The sequence below is a fragment of the Triticum dicoccoides genome, chromosome 4B (assembly GCF_002162155.2).
Source record: "Triticum dicoccoides isolate Atlit2015 ecotype Zavitan chromosome 4B, WEW_v2.0, whole genome shotgun sequence".
NCBI lineage: Eukaryota > Viridiplantae > Streptophyta > Magnoliopsida > Poales > Poaceae > Triticum > Triticum dicoccoides.
The window spans coordinates 87,950,691-87,956,233 of record NC_041387.1 but is presented as its reverse complement, the minus strand read 5'-3'; positions in this window follow the sequence as shown (position 1 = coordinate 87,956,233).

Here is a 5,543-nt window from a genome sequence, read left to right as displayed (position 1 = left end):
AATATATCTCGGAATGGCTATGGAAAGGCCATAATAGGTTGGTATGGTGGCTGTTTTGAGGAAGCTATAATAAGGCTTATGTGTGATAGAGCGTATCATATCACGGGGTTTGGATGCACCTATGAAGTTTGCACCGAGTCTCAAGGTGAGAAAAGGCAATGCACGGTACTGTAGAGGCTAGAAAATTGCGGAAAGGTAAGAGTGCGTATAATCCATGGACTCACATTAGTCATGAAGAACTCATACACTTATTGCAAAAGTTTATTAGCCATCGAAGCAAAGTAATACTACGCATGTCCCTAGGGGGGAGGTTGGTAGGAGTTAACCATCACGCGCCCCCGACCTTCACACAAAGATAGACAATCAAGGATAAATTGTGCTCCAACTTCCCGGCATAACGAGAGGCTATACGTGCATGCTTCGGAAATCACAAACCTTAACACCAATATTCTTACTAACCACAACCGTTTACTAGTACTTCCCACATATTCCATCTCTATATCGCAAAACTATTGCAAGGAATCAAACATATCATATTCAGTGATCCATAAGTTTTATGTAGGATATTTATGACTAACCATGCAAATGACAAATTCCATTTCTCTATCTAAATATATATAAGTGAAGCATGAGAGTTTACTTCTTTCTACAAAATATCATGCTCTAACTAATATAAGTGAAGCAAAAGATCATCCTATGAACATAGGTTTTCTATGTGAAGAGAAATAGAAAATCCAAACTTCAAATGATATAAGTGAAACCCATGAAGCATTCTATAAAGCCATACTGAAAAGATATAAGTGAAGTGCAATGAGCATTCTATAAATCAACCATGGACTATATCATACCAGCATGGTGCATAAAAGAAAAATGAAAACTAAATGCAAAAGACGCTCCAAGATTTACACATATCATATGAATGAAATGAAGATGAAAACATACCGATACTTGTTGAAGAAAGATGGGGTGCCTTCCGGGGCATCCCCAAGCTTAGACGCTTGAGTCTCCTTGAATGTTTACTTGGCATCCCCAAGCTTGAGCTCTTGCCTCTCCTCCTTCTCCTCATATCGATACCTCCTCGATCTTTGATCACTTCATCCACACAAAACTCAACAGAAAGCTCGGTAAGATCCGTTAGTATAATAAAGCAAATAAGTACTCTAAGTACTGTTGCAAACCAATTAATATTTTGTTTTTTGCATTGTAGCTACTGTAATATAACTTTTCCATGGCTTATACCACCGATAGAATCGATAGTTTGATCAAAACAAGCAAAACAATGCATCAAAAACAGAATCTGTGTTAAACAAGATAGTCTGTAGTAATCTGAACATTCAGCATACTTATGGTACTCCAAAAATTCTGAAAAATTAAACAAATATAAACAATTTGTATAGCAGTGCTGTGCAAAAAGTTTCAGACCCTTTCGTCATTCTAGTAAAAAAATGTAAAATCGCGCGTGCCGGTGTACAAAAGTAGGGGCTCTCCTTTTGACCCCTTTACTTGTGCACGGGCAGTCAGAGCCACGCGCCACGGCCATGCATATCCGGGCAAAGGAGGGAAGCCGGAGAGAAGACGGAGGCACGAGACAAACAAAGCAACGTCAAGGACGAAGCAGGTTTCTTCGGCAAGGACCCTTGCCGGGGTAGCCTCAGCAGCCCTGGCAAGACCCTTGCCGGGGTAGCTCGGCCACACCAGCAGAGCGAGCCACCCTCGAGCCCACGGTCTCCAACGCCAACAACCACGTTGGGCCAGGGCTCAGGAGGCACCTCCATGGTGGCATGCAGATCTTTGTGAAGACAAAGAATGCTCAAGATCGGATAATGGTTGGAGGGCAACAATCCTCGTCAAGATTCTTACCAAGGAAAATCCACAAGACCCCCGGCAGGATCCTTGCCAGGGGTGGCAACGCGCCATGACAAGACCCTTGCCGAAGGCGACAACGAGGCCACTACTAGGCCCGCACCAACCGAGTCCCCACCGCCGTTCACATGCAGCTGCCAGCCCAACCAGCTGGGCAGGCACCTGCGTGGCAACATGCGGCTTCCAGGCCAACTCAGCACACACCTGTGTGGCAGCATGCGGATCTTCGTGGAGGCTCCGCCACCGTGCCACCTCAGCTTCTTGCTTGCCTACATGGCACTGCATGCATCGCTGGCCAGGGCGCATGTCGAAGCGAGGAGGAGCGGCGACGGACGGTACGGGCCTCGCTCCCGTCCCCGATAAAGTGAAGGGACACCTAAGCCGCACATTAAATGCGTCTTGTCCTGTAATACGAGCGATAAGCTCGCAGCACTGTAGGCCTTTCCGCCTCCTATGTGCCACTGTGGCAGCCCCTTTCGCCTATAAAAGGAGGCCCATGGTGCACTGGAAAAGGATTCGACTCTTTAGAACCACGCAGCACCCATAGATAGTTCGAGAGCTCAAGAACACTCAATACATCCACCAAGCAGGACTAGGGTTTTACGCATCCTCGCGGCCCGAACCTGGGTAAATGATCTTTGAGCTGATTACTAATCCTGCTCTTCTCACAACCTTGCACCCCGCAACTGTAGTAGGGATTCTTGTGATCCCATAGGTGTCATTTCCCACTGACATCTTTGGCGCGCTAGGTAGGGGGCGCAATTGTGAGAATCTGGTCTAGTAGTCTTCCTAGCTGTTCATCATCGCCATGGCTCCTAAGAAGAAGACGACCGCGGCAATCGGTTTGTCCGGGACCGAATTGCCAGTACTGGTGTGGACCAGTAGCGGGCCAGTCGCGGAGAGAACCCGTGGCGCGGCCCGTGAACACATCACCCTGGCAGTCTAGGCCTGGTGAGCGGCGTCGTTCATATGCCAGGCGACGAGCCATGCATCGCGGGCTCCAGAGACGGACTCGGGCCCCCCGCAGGCGGCACGGGGCCCTCTAGGGGCGCCGTTATGCCGCCAGATGGCGGCGCGGCGGCCTCCAAGACGCCAACACCGGCGCCCACAGTGCGGTCTTCTCAGGTCGTGCGCGATGAGCAGCGCCGCCCTGCTAGTGACCCTCAGCGCCGCCCTGGGAAGAGTCCCATGCGCCCATCACATGATGAGGAGGGCCAGCATGCGCCGAGGTGCCGACGGAGGTGGCGAACGGCTGCGAGGCCATGACGGGGCTCCTTCTAACGTTGTTAGAAGTCGAGGCGCATCGCAGTCCACACAGCTTTCGCCGCCGCCCATGCCAGCAGAAGCTCTAGCACGCGTGCAGCTGCTCCTCGATTTTCCTCCCGCTGCGGAGAAGCTTGACGAATGGAGGGCCACCGTCCGGAGCCTCATCGGCATCGCCAACAACGATGAGTTGCGGCCGGCGGGACCCGTAGGCCGTTTCTCCGTCAAGCCACCGCATGCCAGCGGAGGCCGGGCCGGAGGTGATGCGGCCATGATGCATTCGCCTCCTCCATCCTGGCCACCGCGGGTGTCAGTCCGTCGCGACGACGCTCGTGATGACATCTCCATAGCATCGTCCGACTCGCAAACCCACCGCGACCAACGCCAAGTTCTTTGGGAGCGAGTTCATCAAGACGCTCGAACCACCATCAAGCGCCCGCGTGACGCGTGCCACCAGTCTGACAGGCGGGCAGGGCCCACTATGGACCACCCGGCGCCGGGGAGCTACGGTGGCCTACCCTACGAGGTGGGTTGTCCGGCCTTCACCCGTGAGTTGCGGCAGTTCCAGTGGCCCTCCCACCGCACGTTCAAGCCCGACGTTGGCGAGAAGTACAACAACAAGACTCACCCGTCGGAGTTCCTCAGCATCTACACCATCGTGATGCAAGCAGCCAGGGCTCGCGACGATAAGGTGTTTGCCAACTATTTCCCGTTGGCACTCAAGCCAATGTTATGTCATGGTTGATGCACTTGCCGGTAGACTCCATTTTTTCTTGGGCGGATCTGTGTCATGAGTTTGTTGGTGCCATTACCGGAGGCCACCAAGCTCATGGCCAGGCGAGTGATTTACATATCATCCCCCACAAGGAAGGAGAAAACTTGCGCAAGTACATCCAAAGGTTCAGCCGAGTGCAGTACAACATCCGCGACGTTCATCCTGCTGCCATGATCAGTGCATTCCACTAGAATGTGCGCAATCGTAAGATGCATGAAGAACTGGCGGTGAACAAGGTCAGGGATGTGGCCGAACTTTATGTTCTAGCCGATCGGTGTGCTTGCGCCTAAGAGGGAAGGAAGTACCCCGGCGAAGACACCGGCGCGAAAACCGACTCCACGGATGATACCGCCACGCAGGCGAAGAAGGGCCGGCGCCATAACAGGAAGCGCAAGGGCAAGGCCGTGCTTGCCGTCGAGGGGTCCGATGATACCGACGCCACCAAGAAACCCAAGGCGAGCGACCCTGGCAAGAAGGTTGACGGGTGTGCCGCTTGCCGGGCCTTGGCGGCTGCCGATAAGCCAGGGGGCTCCGACAAGCAGTATTGCAAGATCCAGCGCACCAAAGGCCACGATCTCCAGAACTGCCGACAGGTGGAGCTGCTTGCTGAGAAGCAGAAAGCCGAGTATGAGCGGCGGGACAAGGAAAAGGACCAAGAGGGTGCCGAGGGATCTAGCAAGAAGCGTGGCGGCCAAGGAGGCCACCGCGGCAAAGATAGTCAGCAGGAGAGGCCCGTCCGGGGCTGCGACAAGAAGCAGGAAGACGATGATCATCACGAGGATGATGAGTCCAGCGACAACGAGTTCCAGAAAGCCACGGAAGCCATGTGCGTCGATGGTGGTGCCTTGCTGCATACGTCCCACCGCCAGCTCAAGCAGTGGGCACGTGAGATCACAGCGTTGGAGCCGTCGCTCGACGCACGGAAGCTGCTAAGGTGGTCCAGCACGCCTATCATCTTCGACACCGAGGACCACCCTGACTGCACTACTACGGTCGGGTGCTCGCCATTTTTGGTCTCACCAAAAATCCGCAACCTCAAGGTGACGAAGATGCTGGTTGACAGCGGGGCCGGTCTGAACTTGATCTCGCCTGTTGTGATCAAGAGGCTGCAGATTCCTGATGGAGACCTCGAGGAGACGGGCACGTTCCAAGGGATCAACTCGGGGATGAGCCAGCCGAAGGGAAAGGTCACGCTGCCCGTGACGTTCGAAGGTGAGCTGAACCATAGGACACAGAGGATTGTTTTTGATGTAGATGAGATCCCCTTGCCCTACAACGGGATCCTCGGCCGCCCGACACTAGCCAAGTTCATGGCGGCTTCACATTACGCCTACAACATGCTGAAGATGCCTGGGCCAATGAACATCATCAGTGTCCACTCCGACAAGAAAGATGTGTTGATTTGCGCCGACCAACTCTACCGGGAAGCAGTTGCAGCAGCTGCCGCCAAGGCACCTGCTCCTGCCGATGGAGCCCCGGGAGGGAAGAAGACCGATGAGACCCCTCGCACCCACTCCGGAAAGCGCACCTCTTCGGGGTGTTGCGCTCCCGTTGAGGACGTGCCAAAGAGGTCCACCGGCAAGAGCAAGAAGTCCAGAGCTGCACCACCAAAGTCCAAGAAGGTGCCCGTCAAAGAGGATGT